Raw genomic sequence first — 18285 nt, 5'->3', positions numbered from 1 at the left:
CTTGACCACTGTGTCGGGCTGGAGCGTGGTGTCAAGTGAATTCTCAGCTAGCTACCTGAGCCCTCGAAGGGTGGTACCGGCAAGCTAACCGTCGCCGTTCGGTGGATCAACTTGAAGGGCCCTGGAACTCTCGCTGGCTCTGGCTGGTTCCCAAAGGAGGGGGCGTGTAACCAGTCCAGATGGCGTGAAGCGCGAGCGCTGCTGACTGGACATGGGATCCGTTGTCGTCTTTTTCTTGCCCTCTTTGCTCGAGGGGTGTGCGAGGAGCAAGGTAGTACCAGCCGGAGAGGGGTCTGTTGGCTTCAACCAGGGGGCCCATGGCCTGAGGTCAAGCCCACCACCCCAGTCAGTCGCGGTCGGCCTGTCGGTCTTTCAGAAGACACTTCTGACCTGCTATCCCTCTCGCTATCTCTACCTGCTGGTCTGGCAAGGCAAGGCTAGATAGCTTGGAGCGGACGGACGACGTAATGGAGCTTTGGCGTGGGACGAAGGCATAGCCAAACGAGAAAAGACACAGCGTCAATTACGCGCAGAGCGGAAAGAAGAGCTCAAAAGTGGTGCCCGCAGCACAGAAGACACAAACGGGATGGCATCTCCAGCTCAATGACCCCGGAATTCCAAGTGCCTGTACAAGTGAGGTACCGATACATGCGTGAGTAACTCACCACCCGACCGCAACTGCGACTGAACGGGGACGTGGACGTGGATGTATGGACTGGACTGGAGCCCTGGACCAACCCGTGGACCAACGCACCCAATGTCGACCGACACTTCGTTTCTAACGCTACAGGTCAAAGATACCAGAACCCTTCTCAATGCCGATGGACGGAGAGCGGGGGTTGCTGGATGAACAGTGAGCGAAGATGCTTCGTCCCGGGTTGCTTGCGCATCTCCCGTCTTTCTCTTGGACGCACGGAGTAGGTTTTGGGAGTATGCCAGCTGTTGTGTGGAAAGATTGAACGGCGACTTGAAATTCCAAGCAGCCAATCCGATGTCTTCGGCCCTGCTTGGCATGAGTCTTGTCTTGACTTTCACTTCAGTGGCTGTCTTATTGCGCGACACTTGAGGCTGGCTGTCGTTGAGCTGGACGGCACCACCTCACGCCTCAAGCCATGCAATGGCCACATTCAAGGAACATTTCGAATCGTTCTGTCCACCGCACAGTCGAGGCCAAGTGCTATCAACGGCCCCACTGTACGAGTTGTCCATATTGCGAGAAGTTTTGAGAGGCTTTTGTCACCTAAACAACCACAACGATGGCTTTGATATCTCAGTATTTGGACAGACCCAAAACACTCGTAGTCGCTGTTGAGGGGCGCTGAAAAGGTCACAGCGGCAAAACAGCAGACTGCTCAGGGCAGCGGTAGCAGCGGTTGACAGGGCGAGGCGAGGTAGGACATAAAAAAGGTACATGGCCTCTGCCCGTGGCCCTATTAACACTGTCCCTCTGGCCGTGCTCCTGATCCGTTATTTGATCCGCCTTGGGCCTCGGACTTGACAATGCGAGTATCCCATTACCCGGGTATGTTGTTATTGTCATCTTTGTTGTTCGGTTTCAAGCCCGCCGAGACGCAAGTGTTGTATGCCAGTGGCACGAGATGTCTTCGGATCTGCTATCCCAAATGCTGAGTGTTCCGTCGCAAGTTTGGGGTTCTGACCCCTCTGTGTCATCCGGTCGGCGGAAGTATGGTTCACGCGTCCATGTCGGGAAAAATCCTAAGACCACGTCTGAAGGAGCCATCTTCTTCCAAGTCTGCAAGGCCATCAGCAGAGTCTGGCAGTGTGGCAAGGCAGCTGAGCGCTCGAGTTCAGAACCCGTTAGAGCAAGTAGGCCGTAGCGTTGACCCGAGTACCCCCGAAGAGAAGAGAGGGTGAAGAGAAAGAGAGAAAAGTAAATCAAGGCATTTGGCGGACGTCAGTGCTGGTTGGTTGTCTTCTCGACGCTTCTTTTCTGCCTCCAAGCACAACGCCATCTTGGTAGTACGGGGAGCCAAAATGCTCGTTCGTCGACGATTGCCGAGCCTAGAAAACGACTCTGGGGCGCCTTGGATCATGGGCGGCAAAGCGGGCAAAGCCTTGACAGCGAGATGTACCTTGGTCCTTGGCCACCTTGCCTAAGCCATCGCAGCTCCCTGATGGATCTCTGATCTTAGTGCGCTGCTGGGGTTCCCGACATTGACGCTGAAGCACAGACGTGCTGCACTGTGCTGCAGAGGGCCATGCGCATGTCAAAAGGCAGATCTTGTAACGCTACCTTGGCTAACCCTGTCTTGCTTCGAGTTTGTCCGTCCACAGGCAGGCTGCTCGGCCTTTGGGTCGATAAGCAGTGCGGGTCTCCGAGAGATGGGAGCTCATTGAACCAAGAGTGCACGTTTGGTGTCGAAGTTGCCGGCGGTGTTGCAGAAAATACAGCGGAATACAGCGGCTTTCTCGTCTATGTTTAGCGCCGCCCTCGTTGCCGTTGGCTTGTCTCAATACCAGTGAAATTGAGTTGCTCGCAGACTTAGAAATCTGTGAGGAGGAATCCGTACCCGATGCCTGCGTGCTGCGTGCTGCGTACATATGTGATATGCATGATGAGCGATCAGGACCCATCCTTCGGGCGATGAGACGGCAAGGTACGGAGTAGGAAGGCGGCCGTTTGGACGAGCGAGACCACGTTGAGTGGGAGGAGCGAGGCGCCGGTCGCGTGTAAGAGCTGGGTGAAAGGACTCGCCGGTGTGAGACAATGAAACGACAAGGAAGACAAAAAGAAACGAGTCTGATTAGACAGGTTGGTCTGGGTAGACGTTCTTGGTCTGGCAGCCGCGCCGACCGAGATGGATGATGAGGGGGTCCCTGGGCTCCTGGCAGAGACGGACAAGGAAGGAAGTGCCTGGAGCATAGATCCATGGATAACCTCTGGTCGAGGCGTATGTTCACTGCGCCTGGCAAGGTAAGCAGGTACAGTCTGGGGAGCATGAATCAGTAGAGAGGGCAGGGACAGCGCCTACCTGAAGCACGATAATGGCATGGAAGGTAACAGCGAGCGGGCGAGCGGGCAGGCATGACGAGGCCCGGCAACTTGCAAGGCGTGCTGTGCTGGTGGTGATGGTTCAGTTTTTGGAAAACGCAGCAACAGCAACTCCAGATCCGCCGAGATCACGAAGGGAAACTGGAGCGAAATTGTAGGGATTGGACACGGCAGGTACCTACGTAATGGCTGCAAGGCAAGAGGACCTAGTATCCGGACAGAGTAGGAGTGACTTGACAAGGTTTCTTTCCTCGACTTTGCTTCAGCTGGCTGTTGGTCATCGCTGAGAAAGAGCTCCTTGCCTCCCTGCTCCTGCCTCCCTGCTCCTTGCTCCTTGCCTCCTTCCTTCCTTCCGACCCCGGCGCAACTGCCAGCCACCGCCTATCCGCCCGGCGTGGTTGAACCGTGAACGACACTGGAGGTGGACGAAGTGGATGAGGTGGTGATGCATGGGTTCTTTCCATCCCAACCTGCCGTCTCCACTGTGACTGCCCTTTCACAGTTCCACTTTCTCTTTCAGCGCTCTCCACCGTCATGGGAAGGAAGCAGGGCAAAACAGCTGTGAGGCTGTCGCGTTGTGAGCAAGTCGGCAAGGGCAGCCACGGAGAAGAAGGATAGCCGCGCAGAGCAGCAGCCTGGCCACTGAAGACGAATCCATCATCCTACCTACCAACCTAGGGAGGGGACAGCCCAGGCCAGGCCACTCCAGACGAGCAGAGTTCCCAGGGTCCAGCAACTCTCTTTGATAATGATCAACCACCAAAAGCATTGGCATCCGACGAAAATTCAATTCAACACTTTCCGGTCGTCCCGCGCAACTCCTCAGCCAATCGATTTCCGTTGCACAAAATGCCTGGTTAATTTATCACATACGGGGGACTCTAGACTCCCTTACAAATTACAACCCAACACCCGCGGGCCTGACCGATAACACCGTCTCCGCCGCCGCAAAGAGTTGTCATTCGGGACCATCCACTGGCTATTTTCTGTCCCGCCGTCCGTTCTTGCCAGAGACCCGACACAGGTCGCTTAGCATCTAACCTGCGTCTTCGACCCGAACTTATTTCTGGACTCGATAGTCCACCGAGGCCATGGACCAAGACATGCCCTTCCACTAGGCCTCGCGAACCCGAGCCCGCGACGGCTTCTTGCAACCCCAAGGCGTGCGGCCCAGGACCTGGGACCTAAGACCTTGGTCTATGTCTACCTACCGCAGGTCTGCCTATCCGTGGCCCGGTACCGATGCAGCCCATTTGCTGCTACTCCGGGGCCGGGGTGCTCCCACCCAGCACCTCAGCAAACATTGACACCACGGGCCACGAGCAAAGGTCTCTCTGGACCAGAGACCAGACCATGTCATTCGTCTAACTCGTTTACCTGCCACCTCTCCATCCTGCCTGGGCCTACTCGCTCCGCCGGCCCCATTTCGACCCTCACGGATCCTCCTCAAGTCCGAGCTTTTCAGCCCATCCTCCGTGCCTTCTCCAGCGCCCATGGGCCATGGCTCGCTTCACACCGGCGAGACATTCTCTTCAGATTCAGAAGACACGCACCACATCTCCACTGGACGAACGGCCGCCGCCGACGACAACCAACGGCTGCCAAGGCCTGGAAAAAGAAAGAAACACCACTGGCCCTGAGACCTAAGTCCTTGCCTCTCACGCACCCCTTGCCTGCCCTCCCCTCCATCCGAGGTTGGTATTCTTAGTGTCTGGACTCGACTGGCTGCTTTGGCTACTACAGAGCTCGGTCCTGAGAGCGGACACTCGTCATCCGTACGGATACCTCGTCGGAAATCTCGCTATGGCTGGACGGCCCAGTCTCGACAGCCAATTTTCAATGTAACTGACTGGCTGCTTGCTTTTTCCAAACTCAACGGGGCGCCGCCCATCAACTCCAGTCTGGCAAAATTTCGTCGGCATCCATGGTTGGCAAATCCGGTCTACGGAGTACGGACCACACGCCATCTTTCTCGGTCTCGACCTGGCAGATCGTCTCGTGTGGTTTTGCCCGGCCACGTATCTATCCGCATCACTCGACCAAATTCGACACATCCATCCCCGCCATTTGACTGGAACCTTGCGTCACAGAGCGACCTCAGGCTTGCTTACTTACCCACGGATAGAATACACGCACTCCTTTATCGCACCCCACTCGCAGCCGTCTCTTACCCCGCCAATTTTCGGTGTTGTTAGTAATAATCAGAAAGATGAATCTTTTGCGCCTTGGATAATTCGCTGTCGTCCACAGCCCTGACCCTTGGATGGTCCAGGACTCAAGGGTCTGAAGAATCCACTCTAACGTGCGAGCGTATCGCGGCGGGTTGCAAACACCCCGACAATCCACAATCTCTATCTCCAATCTCGAAGTCACGGACCTTGTCCGACTGCAGCATCATGAATCGGGTCGGAGTGAAATCCGGCTGGGACTTCTCGGGCTCCATCGTGCCTCTTTCTCAACGCGAAGATGTTCGCGGAGCGGAGAGGCTCTGCGAAGCGTTCTGCGCCACACTGCACAGTTCTGTCAAGCAGGCTTGTGCCGCATGCTTAACGCGTTTCCAAATCTGCAGCATGGGGATCGAGACGTGCATGTCTGCCGTTTATGCCCCAAATGCTCCAAACTCTTCAATTGAGTTTACTTCCACACGGACCGGTTCCCGGCTTCCCAGACCTCTGGTGCAGTTCGTCGGACCTGGACCTGCATTGTCAGTCGCACCCAGCCCAATCAACATAACGGTCAAAGCATGGGGTTCAGTCGGGTTTGGCAGCTTGCGCTTGTAGCTACAGTCGAAATGCATGTCCACATCTCCCGACGGTCAAGGTGGGTAGCCACCGTCTGTCTGCGAGATCAATATCTAACTTCCAGTACATAGTCGATTTCTGTTGCGGGATCACGATGCGTTCTCGTTTCTTGATCCTAAAATTCGCGACATCCATGCGCAAGGCAGGTAGGTGTCTGCGCGCCAACTGAGGCTGTGGCGACGGATTAATGAAGATCTATGAGCACTTCACAAGTACGATGTGAACAGGCTCGCCAGAACAGCTGCGAATGGGGTAGTCCGCCGGCAAAGTCCTGAATGGTGTTCAGGACCTCCAGTTCTTGAGGCTTCTTGTGGCTTGATTGTCGCGGTTCCCAGACGGCCACCACACGAAAGGCTGGCAGTCGATAGTTGCTTGGATCGGCACCAAGGCAACCTAGGAACGACAGTGAAGGAATTTCATGACGAGAACCTCACATTTTCAGCATTCTGCAGTGCAGGATTTCTGCACTTAGGGACGGCATGATTTAATGATCGCAGACATTGATATCCTGCTTTCGACCGTTTTGCTCCTGGATGTCAATGAGGACCTAGAAGCAAGCCTGACAATGCCGGCCATCATTCCACGCACAACGGCGCTAGAACCTGTGAAACACGACGCCACCAACGACCACAGTGGCTATGGCTGATGATGGCGATGAGAAGAGAAGGAAAAGCACGACATGACGTCGACTCCTCAAGGCGTACAAAGTTTTCTCTCTAGCTTCATGCAGTAAAAGGCAAACATCCAACCCGCTCCGTCCTCATACTTCCTCCAGATCCAAAGGCAGGAGTCGGGGGGAAGGCAAATGACGCCGAGGTCGATATGGCGACCAATCCTTGCTATCCGACCTCTTCATGGCCCGCAAGCCGAGCAATGCATGCAGCTGCATCCATGTGGGCATGCTGGATGCTTATCCCGCACCAGGGGTCATCAGGCTATGTCTAGCCCTACATAGCACTCAGTAGCTCATGTCAGATAGGGCGCATTTCTGTACACCGTTGATGCGCCATTGAGACTTGCAAACACCATTTCCACAGTCTCAGTCTCAGTCGCCCATCAACTCTGACCCTGAAGTCCAAACGGTTCAAGGCACAGCCGAGGCGTGTGTCTGCTTTCGAGAGACACGATGACAACCGACGCACGCAGGCAGTGCGCTGACATAGGCCGGAGCGGGGCTGGCCGAATTAGAGGCAGCGGTGGAGGGAAATGTCTTGGTGACATGGTGCGACATGGAAGCTCGTGTGGGGGCATGCACAGTCCAATGCAAGATTCCGTCCTGTACGCCGCGCAGCAAGTACGTATCAACATCCGTCTGCATACCCTCGCAAGTCGGCCGCTGGGGGCAACTCTACAATCCGCTCTCAGTTGAGGACACCGCTGTGCAGGTGTGTCTCCGAATGACTGTAACAACCGATTCGACAAGATTTGGCGGCGGACGATGGAGGATCCTATCACTATTGGCCCTATCAGCAGGCTTGGCCAGCTTGCTCGCCTTTCTTGATGCTTGTGAGCATTGAAAAATAGAAATAAGTTCAAAACCAAGACTCAATCCTCGCGCCGCAAAGCATTCGCGCCTTTTTTCCCCTATATGCCAGAAACAACTTGGATCGGATTTCGCACGCAGTTTCAACTCGCGATACGTATCTACTTGGGTCCGCAGAGAGAACGCAACCAATACCTGCTTAGTTTCGTTTCTCCAGCCACCCCGGTTTTGGTTCTCATCCACGCGGACAAACTAAACAGGGGCCCATACCCGACAAGACTGCAGAGAAGAGGGCTTGCGACCGAAGCACTAGGACGTCGCGACGAGCATTAATTCAGAACAGCGGCTACAGTCAACAAAATACCACTCAGCTGGAAAATATGCGACTTGACGTAACTCAGGTATACGAGTCCTGTGTTATCGTCTAGGTCTGACAGCCCGGCCTCCCCAACCCAACAGATGGCACAGCACCGCACCAAAATAGAAGTCGAAAAAGAGGTCATCAGCCTTAGACCGTCGTCATTATCGGCTTGGTGACCAGCCACTAACAGTCTCAGGGCGCTACCTTCACCGAACTCGGGATTCTGAGAGTATAGCCGGTCTACTACTTGTCACATCTTCTTTCGTGGGCTAATCTGGCCCAGAATGGATAATATTTCTCGTTGAAACTTGCCAATAATGGGCTGGCCAACGATATTGAAAAACAAACGCAAGGGTGGAGAAGGAATTCCCGGCATCGAAGCTTAATACACAAGGCGCGCTCGCATTTCGTCGATTCTTGGCTAGCCATTCTGGCAATGTACCAGTCGTTCGAACCCTTTCTTTTTTTTCTTTTTTTTCTGGGCCCTGCGGGCGCGGAGTTGTTTTTTCTTCTCTTCTCTCCTGCTCGCCTTTGTGCGTGTCTCAGTCGGACCGCATATCTAGGGAGACGTGAGGCGGAGGCGGAAGCGACGGCGGAGGCTTTGCTCTCTCCTGGGCACCAGTACCTCCTGTCGCGCACGCAGCTAACTGAGATCATCTGCCGGGCGTCAACGTTGTCAATGTTCCATCCCGCTGTTGTCATTGGACCGTCCTCTTTCCGAGTCATCAGGTTCTTTTCCAAGGATCAGCCGGCGTCTCTCTTGCCGCGCAGAGGCGTCTAGAGCGACGACACGCCATTCTTGATGTAACCCATCCCTCCAGTCGCTGCTTATCCTTCACGCAATCGTCCTAATCATGAGCATGTCGATTTCGGTCCTGATTCTCGCTGATTCTCGCCGCACGAACGCCGGACTCCTTCAGCGATATCGCAAGAAAGAGCTGTGGTCGAACAATGCAGGGCACCCTTCCTGAAGCGGATTCATAGTTTGACAGAAATCAATGGCTGCTTGGCTCCAGATACAAAACTCACCAGCCAGGAAGTAGAAGCGAGGTCTTGGTGGGAAAACTTATCGAAGGGACGAGGCACCGCCCGGGGTGGGCCGAAGTTCAGAAGGTTGGGCGCATCAGCGGATTTCTACTCGATCGGATGCTGAGCGCCGAAACAAACTGCGACAGGGTGCGGGCGGGAATCAGCTCAACGTCGAGATGACACACGCAAATGTCGGCCATCATCTCTTTTTATTCCTTCTTTTTTTTTCACACAAGGCTCGAGCGACAGGCCTGGGACTTGCACAGCAGCCTTCTGAGCCTCCGCAGGTTGGTCAATCTATCTTTCACGAGATATCACACTCGGGTCATGCGATAGAGGTCAAATTTCGACGACGGTTGAAGATCCAAAAATGTACTTGACGGTGTTTCAACAGCAAACCATACCTTCCAGCAAGCCTAAAAGCTCGCATCTTGGCATCGAAGTACGTGCCGGATGTTTGTGTAGAGCATCTGCACATCTGGCAGTAACGGCATCATCCTCGCAGGTAGCTCTACAAGCCTGGTCCGCGCAAGACTATCGTACTTCGCATCCCAAGGATGCGGCAGCTTACAGTGACCGGGACCGGGGTGTTCCGAGCAGCATTTCGTGTAAGGTATGAAGGGACAGTATCCACGAAGTGGTCTGGTCTCTATGTATGGCATGGCATGGCATGGCATGGCATCCAACAGCAATCAGCATCGCATCCTCCCCCCGGTTCCCACGTCGTCCAGACCCTGCAGACATCTTAAATTTTGGGCTGCCAAAGAGGGCAGATACGACAGGGACTAGAGTGTGATGTTGATGTTGGCTTGAGCACTTGCATGACCCAGCTGCAAGGCGGCTAAGCTAAGACCTGGCCAATGAACTGCTCCGACTGGCGGCACGATGGAGGGGTGCGTTTCAGTTCCCCCCGGAGGACCCCAGCCGCCAGCTTACGTCGCTGTCTGCTAACTGCTTGTACCCAGATACATGCGGCGAGACGTGGCCGTACCTTGAGCTTGCCTCCCGCGGCTCAAGACCAGGCTACCTTAGCCGTTGTTTGGCCTCAGGCAACTCCAGATTGCCCTCGTTGTCGTCAGCCACTCCACTCGACGTCCATATCCACCGACGCCTACAGTACGACAGCTGGACAACTGTCGGAAACAGCAAAGATCCTGAATAACGCTCACGGATATTACGTTTACCAAATTGTTGAGCCGAAGCGGCCCGGTCACCGATCAGAGACCAAGACTCCGCCACCAAAAAGCAAGAGAAAGGTCACCATGCCATAGAGACAAACGATTCGACGTGGCCGGCGGCAGTTTTGATTTTAATCGCAAACTATGGCTCACATCACATGACTTGCTTTCTCTCGCCTGTAACGATTTGCGAGCCACTTGCCACTTTGGAAGCTGGCACATCGGTGTCAGTTTCGGTGGAAGAACCCATGCCTTCCTAGCCACATTAGCCTACCCGTCAACCTTTTTTTTTTTTTTTTTTTTTTTTTTTTTTTTTTTACGCTCTGTCTGCAAGGCACTGGGTACGTATCTGCCAGTAGTGTTGCTGAGCTGTTTCTTGAGCCTTGTCTCTCACTTTGCTCGGCTCATACTTCAATCCATCATCACTCCCGAGGTCTTTCAGCGCTGGCAAGGTGCAGTGCATCCCGGAAAGGGGAATTTCCTCTCCAAGAGATGTCGTTGGCTGGTCTGGCTGAGCGCGTCTGAGAGGGTTTACGCCGGCGGTGTCCGACTTGACTCACGGAACGTTTATCCTCTAAGAAGCCTCTGATTTTGCTGAGTCGGGGTGTCATGCTTGACAACTGAACCACAGTACGAATATCCGAAGGGCTACATCAAGACCCCGTGTTCACTCACCACTGCCAGGACAAAGATGCCGCAAGGTCGTTTCTGCCAGCCTCCGTATACAATACCTGGGGCCTTATCTTCCCCTACATACGGACGTACCGGAAATCACGATAATTGCCGTCCCTTTCTGGCATGTACAGGACAATAAGACGGGTGAGGATTGGCCATGTAGTGGATACCTCCAGGATGCGCCAGTTGTTCCCCGGCCGGGGCTTGCAGAGTAAATCTGGCGCTTTGGCTTATCAGTCCAGCGCCATCTTCGCTCTGAGCTGGGGTGGTAGAGATCCCAGTAGTTCGAACCGCATCGCAATCAGGCGAATCACAGCTATCCACGTTGTCGGCTGCCACACCACCACACACAAACAACACACCCCGTCCTACACCTTCCAATACACGCCGCCGCAGCTCTTCTGCTTGGGTCGGACGCATTTCTCGAATCGGTGATGGGCGCAATGCCAGTCGGGTTGGAGTTTTGGTCGCAGACATGTCGAATCTGATAAAGCCTTCTTTTGGTCCTTCGGCGACATTGCTACGGGGAAGGTTAGCCATGCGCCTGAAGGTTTTGCTCAACGCGTGCACAGTCTGGGTCTCGAATAAGTATCTAGATTGATGTTTCGGTTGCATGGGCTTGGCGCCGCTATTTGCGCTGTCGACGGGTAAAGAAGAGACAGACAGCAGAAGCGGTCGAAAGTCTGCATCGGCATCTTGAGTCGTTATAAGCAAGTTGTCTTCTTAGACTACCTTTCCCGGTGGATGGTTCACCATGCAAGCAGGAAGTTCCTTGAAGAGATTCAACTATCATGCAAATCATAGGATCTGGAAGTAGCTCCTGAGAGCCCCCATTCGCCAATTGGCATGCATGAGCGGACCGTTTTCCGCCTTACATAGTACATGAAAGCACGAGGAGTTCCTCCCGTACCGCAGCGTCATGGAACCATGTCAGACGGCCGCGGCGCCGCGCGAGACATGCACCAGTCCAATGGGCATTTTCTCAGTCCCACGTCGACGATGATGCTGGTCGAATGGGATCATGAACCGGATCGAGAATGGACTGAAGACTGCGCAATATGGCATGGAATCCAGCTCAAGATACGTTTCACTTGCACTCAACAAAAGCAGTCGACGCTGACTGGAATTTCACCGTTCACCGTTTGATGTAGCACGTGCCGTTCGACGGGCTCTTGGCACGAGACAAGACAGACCGTCTATTCTCGAAGAATGGAAAGCTGCCTGGGGACATACATGCAGGATGGGAATGTTACGAGTTGTGATCAACCCCGGATTTCTACCCGCAGCTTGCTTGTGCCACACGTGTATCGTGGTGCACTGGTGAGGTCGCTCTTCTTCAAGAGACGCGGGTGGGCAGAACGCACTGCTCTAAACCCCCCTCCACCTCGCGTCGCGGACTGCACAACCCCGACAACGGCACGAGGGCACCAAGACAAAGATGAGAGCACACACTTGCACTTGCAGCAGCTCTTGCGGGAGAGTCATTGAGGTTGAAGCCCGAGGTGATGTCCCCGTCTCTGACACTGTGGCGTTGAGGCGCGCCTCCGGGCGAGGTTGGTGGAGGCCATAATGGCTTCACTGATTGGGGTTAGCATCGTCCTCACCGCTACTCTTGTGGCCTCTTTACAGCGACCCTCTTGGGGTTTCGTTGGAGACTGACACAGAGAGGGGAGAGGGTGAGGGGGAGAAGGAGGGGGAAAAAAAAAAAAAAAGACCAATGGTGATAATGATGGCATGCCCCATCCTGGACCAGGCCTGGACCCCGGCCCACCAGGCCATCGTCGCTTGCTTCTCCGCCCGCTGCGAGCCAATAGCCCTATGCCCAAACGAGCCGGCTTGCTGACCCCCCTCTGGAGCCACGACGCTGCGCTGGCAGGGCTACCTTGCAGCGTTTTCCCGCCGCCGCTGCTGAACGTTGAGTTTTTGTGTGCAGCTTTCACGTGGAGGCGAATGGCACGATGCGATGAGCGGAGGGGCGTGTGCGGGCACCATCGCCGCGCCCCTCCTAGTCGCTTTCCTCCACCTACCCCCCGTTTCGCATCTTTCTCCAGTTCTCCTCCATCTCTCGCAATGTCTCTTCTGATTACTGCTGTTGCTCTCTTTCTCAAGACGATGTACGGATACATGCTCTTGTCGACCTGGATGCTCGACCACCTCCTACATCGCTCAGCCGTTCGGTCAGTCCTCCCTCTCTCTCTCTCTCTCTCTCTATCCCCTCCAGAAAGTAATCCTGGCAAATCGCGCAACCGCACACCCATGACAAGATTAGGATCTCGACTCTGGTGGGCGATGGGGGGGTCGGGTTACCTCTACCTTTAGACCGGCGTGGGGCGCGCACCATGTTGCTCTCTTTCAGTGGTGTTGTGTGTGTGCTGTTCCAGCCACGGCATTTACCCTAGGCTTGAGTCTCGTCTTGTCTCTCACTGTCTTTGGCGGGTGGTTTGGGCGTTTTTCTTTTTCTTCCAGCCTGTCCTGCTGTCTATTTCTCTTCCTAGCTCTGATGTGGTATCGCGCCCACCGGGCCACCGGCTTTCGGTCGGTCGCTACGAACCGCCGTTCCTGCTCGGCTGAGACATTCTCAACGACGAAAGACAACCCGGTCTTTGAAAGACGTAAGCCGACGAGCTTCTCTCGGAGAACAATCCCCTATTGTCCATTGTATTTCTCCTTGTCTTGGAAGAGATAATGGAGACCCGCTCTTCCCGCTCAACGTCGCCCGCTGGACTGACCAGCGACTCTGGTGCCAATACGTGTTCAATGCTTGGTGTTTTTTTCTTCTTCTTCTTCTTCTTCTTCTTCTTCTCCTTCTCTTCAAGCCTCCCTCTGTTGCGGTCAAGTCGGTCAGCAGCACATCTTTTTGATACGAGCTTTTGGCGACGGCTAATTCTTCGAGATCCATTGGACACGGCAACTCCAGAGGCGGTGGGGGGCGCTGACGCCCCCTCCAATGACGGACTTCTAGCTAGCACGCTGTACTGCGTACATACACACACCATTATTGCATCGTACCTTGCCTTGAGCTACGTGGAGCATCCAACTACCTATCCCGCCTTACCTGGGTTCGGTTCATGTTGTTCTGGGCTGGGTGGATTGGGGCTGCTGCTTGCTGCTAATGCTGCTGCTACACTACTGCTGGCCCCTCCCACCCCCAAGAGCGGTGCCCCCCGTCTTCCCTTCCGTCGTGTGCATGAGCAGCAACATACGTCGGGATAGCTGCGTCCTGTACAGGAGGAGTAAGGTAGCCTCGCATGTGTGTTATGTTTGGAAGATCTGATGAGAATCTACCTGTCCTACATTAGCCCACACAGCCAAACTGTCACCCGCATCCAACACGCGTGCTCGTGTGTATGTGTGTATGTGTGTGTGTTGTGAGTACACTGCGTCAGTACTGCGCGCCCCCCCGCGCCCACCGCGGCGCTTTTCTCTACCACCTACCGTACCCAGTAGTAATACCCTTGTCTGCTTTCCCTGCAATGCTGGCTGGCGCTGCAAACAAACCGCACATCGCAGGCCTGCCTGCCTGCTTGAGGGTGATCATCATACACGGAGAAAACAGCCTGCATGTTGTGTGTGTACACCACAGGGCTCTAGAGAATTCGAGCATGAGGCACAAAAGCTAATCCGTGATGTTGCTTTTTTTCTTTTCATCAAATTCGCAGCCGAGAGGCAAAAGAGCCAAGACACGCGATGCCGTTGGGCTTATGTGCCCTTGGTCTCGACTGTGTACCGTGGAGTAAGTAAGTAGGGTGTTATGCCGTCCGCGGGAGCATCGCGCTCCCCGGAGCACACCATATCTCAACACACACACACACGCGCGCGAGCGCGCGCGCATCTTCCGGTCAGCCCCTCCCTCCCTTCCCTTCCCACCTCGATCAAGCAAGCAGCCGGCGCCGCTGCGTTGTCAACTCGTGTAGAGGTGTGTAGGTGTGTGGTGCGTGTGAGTGCGTGTAGTTAGCATCCTGGGTGGTGTATGGAAAAATCATGTTAGCAGAGAAAGACGAGAGGAAAAAGCAAAGGGCCTGGCCCAGGCCCGGCCCAGCATCGCCAAGGCGCCCCCAACGTGAGATTTCCCTCTCGGCTGCCGCTGCACGAGAAAGAAGGCGGGCGGGCGATGATGGGCGGAACATCTCGCCTGTTGAGCCTGCGTTACATTCGCAACCCTTTCCCACTTATTTCCCCCCTCACCTTCCCATTTCCTGCCCCCAACTTTTTCCGGCCTGCTACCTCTCTGGCTGGCTGGCTCTGGCTTTTGCTGGGCTTGCCCGCCTGGCCTGTCTCCGCAGTAGGTTGTCTGCCAGCTAGCCCTTGCGCCTGTACGCAGTAGTCTGTGTCTGTGGGCAAGAGATGCGCCGTCGCCGCCGCCGCCGCCGCGCCTCCTCGGGAAGTAATATGTCAGATGTACTGTACCCAACGCTAGACCTGGAGCAGGGGAGGTGGTGAGGGGAGGGGGTTCAATGTCGAATATTGGCTGTCAAAGTACAGCATACCTCGCATGCAGAAATGCGCAGTATGACAAAATAGTGCGTATCCCGCTGAGGGGGCACGGGGGTTGGGGGGATAGGAAGAGCTGAACGTGAGGCAGCGGCGAATGGGGGTATCGCCAAAACACAGCTCCGCCACCGATACGTCGATGCTCATTAAGCACTGGGAGCCAGACGTATGTACTGCCTACATCAGTACCTTTTGCCGCCGTCGTCTCTGCAACCGATCATCCTTCCCACACCGGGGAAGTTCGAGGCAAATTGAAGGAAACGGGCGAGCCAACTGATGCTGCTGATCCTCAGCAGTTGGGAAGTACAACAGGACGGGCCCAATCGTTCGCCGTCAAGACCACAGGATGCAAGCAAGTATGATTCGCATATGTGCCAGTCGCGCGGCAGTAGTACTACAGCGATTAGCATGTAAGGCAATGCAGCGGCCCTGGCCTTGGGAGCTGGCTGCTGCGGCTGCTGCTGCTGCTGTACGTTGCAAGACTTCCCGTCAAATGCCGCCGCCCATTGTTAGATTGTCTTGTCTTTGTGCGCCGACTTTGCACATTGTTATTTTGACTTTCTTTGGCTTCGATTCTTTGTCATTTGTTCATCTCTGTCTGTAACCAAAGGGACGGCTGCACTGTGCCCTTTTCGTCTTCGGCTTGAAGCTAAGCAAAAATCTTTGCTAACCTCGGCGCACTTTGACTTCTGACAGCCGCCCTCCTCTACTTTTTCTAACGCACAGTCGTCGCCGGTACGTAGACGGCGCATTCCAGTGCGTCTTTTATTCTCTCTTCCTTCCCCTCTCTGGCCCAGGAGGGGGGTGAGGTATCTTTTTTCTCGCTGTCTTTTTGGATTTATCCCGAACTTAGCTCCCGAGGCGAGACAACCTTTTTGTCTGGGACACGACCGGTGTGAGCCAGCAGGGTGGAATGATAATAGTTATGACAACAATATTGAATGATGTCGGAATTGGGCCTGGCCGGCCTTTTTTCGAGATATCCACCTGTGTGTGAATCCCCCGCTCTCGCTCGTCGTCGTAGTCTTCGCGTCCGGAGCCCGCTGGTGGCCATGACCCAGGTCTATCCGCGAAGTGGATGCCGTATGGAAATAACAACCCGCTCCTTCCCTACCAGGCCTCGCAGCTGTCCCCGGGAAGAGAGATAGGGTCGATGGCCTGCATGCGCGTACGGACGGGTATGCATGCTGCTCGTACATGGGGTGGCGGCGGCGAGATCACGGATCACAGAGTTGCCCCGGGGGGAGACCTGCTTGCTTGCTCACGGACACCGTAGAGCTTGAGGAAACAGAGCAGGTATCGAGAAATGGCTCCTGCGCACCTGGACCGCAGCAAGCAGGCGCATGCTGGGCAGATCATGTAACTGTCAGGGACGGGGTCAAGCGAAAGTGACGTGGAATTTCGGGCACGAGCTGGAGTTCCCTTGCCGCCGCTTGCGGGTGGCACTGCCTTGTCAGCGCCTTCAAGTTGATACTGGATGAATCGTCGAGTCGGGGTAGAACTTGCTCGCTTGAAACGGTTCGCCCCCCTCTCGTTGACCCTTGCGGCGGTCTTTGGCGTCCCTGATTGATCTCACATGAGAGAGAACGGGAGCTGCGCGAGGGAGCTTGGGGCTCGGCGGAGGGTGATTGACTTTTTCCTGTCTCGCCAAAGTCCTCCCTGCCCTTCAGAACCCTGGAACCTTGCGGTTCTGTGAGATGACTTTGTCTTGTCTCGACTTTATCCCGACTTGACGAGGTTCTGGGCCGTTGGATGAAGTCGTTTTCGGGGACGGGATTACGTAGTTGAGCAAGCGGTGCAGTGCAGTAGCAGCCAGCACGCGCAGTGCAGCGTTGAAGAATGCGCGGCGCCTAGTTGCTGTGCAGCAAAAGCGCGCAGAATATGCAAGCCTCGGTGCGTTTTGTTGATTTCAGCTTTCTTTTTCCCCGGGAGTTTGGTCGCTTGTCATTTCTCACAGTCTGCAATGAATGGCATGTTAGGTCGTTTGATGTATGTAGGCGTCGCAGGGCATGGCACATGCCGCCGTCGAGGTTGCTGTCAGGGGCAGCAGGGCAGCATCCTTTACCTCCCGTGCCCTGTCCCAGCGAATGTAGCCGCGAAACACTGCGGCAGGAGGAGGGGAGAGAGAAGTCTCGGAAGGCAGGTACAAAGTAGTGGGCAGCGGTGCGGCGGGCAGCGGGCATCGTGCATGAACTCCTGGTACGGCATGATAAGAACCTAAGGGTGTGTTATACATGTGACGGAGCACCGGTGTTTCTGTCGAATGTCCAAGGGTCGCCCCAGGGGAACAGCAGTCTTGATGCAGGAGAAGAGGAGGGAAGAAAGGAAAGAAAGGTTCGCAGGCAAGGAAGGCTGCATCTGGTGGTGCAGTTGGCGTGCATGCGTGTGTGCGTAAGTTGGTCCGGGAAGAGGCGAAGATGGCAGACATGGGAGTCCCCGAGTTGGTGCAGCAGTGAGCGAGCCGACGATGTGGCAGACCAGGTCCGGGGCGGAGGAAACGACCCTTTTCGTTTGGTGTTTCCCGGCGGTCGCCGCGCGGCAGAGGTTTGGGGATCTAAGTCAATTGTTGGGCCGGAGCTAGGTGTACCTGAGATGAGAGAGCTTGGATGCTACAAGCTTTGCGTCTGGCACCTCTCTGGACGGCGGACGGGCGAATGGGTGTGGGAAGAGGCGAAGCTTCGGTGATTCTCTGAAGCAGGGGAATCCGGCTGTGTAAGCTTTTTCTTTAAGGTGCAAGCTTCGGCCGATGGAGTTGGAGAGGGCGTGATGTGCATGACTGGCGTCGTCTGTGGGGGATGCGCTGCCAGAGCGGGCGACATTGGAGACCGATTGGGTGGCTTTGTTTTTTTTGCCGCAGCGAGGACACCCCCAACTCGTCCAGGTTCGATGTGCGAATGCAGTTTACGGGTGGATGCGACGATCAAAGGGACGGAACTCTGTTTCCTCTTTTTTTGGTTTTGGCGATATCATACGCCATTGTACTCGGTACTCAGTATTGTCGCTGGAGTGTTTCTTGGTGGTGGTGGTGGTGGTGGTGGTAGAAGATAGGAATAGCCTTCTGTTGGGGGTATTGTTGGGTTGTGGAAGCCACATCTGAGGCCCAAGTCCGGTATTCCTCCGGAGAAAAAGACAAACATCTTGACCTTGGCGGACTCTATCTCTCTCTCTCTCTCTTTCGGGGTGTCTTCGCATTCGCACCTCACTGCGTCTCGACCTGACGTCCGTCTTCACACTGACAGTTCCGGTTCCGGTTC

The sequence above is a fragment of the Colletotrichum siamense genome (genome assembly GCF_013390195.1).
Source record: "Colletotrichum siamense strain Cg363 chromosome Unknown KSG_Cg363_contig09, whole genome shotgun sequence".
In the NCBI taxonomy this organism is placed as follows: domain Eukaryota; kingdom Fungi; phylum Ascomycota; class Sordariomycetes; order Glomerellales; family Glomerellaceae; genus Colletotrichum; species Colletotrichum siamense.
Note: the sequence above shows the minus strand (reverse complement) of the source record.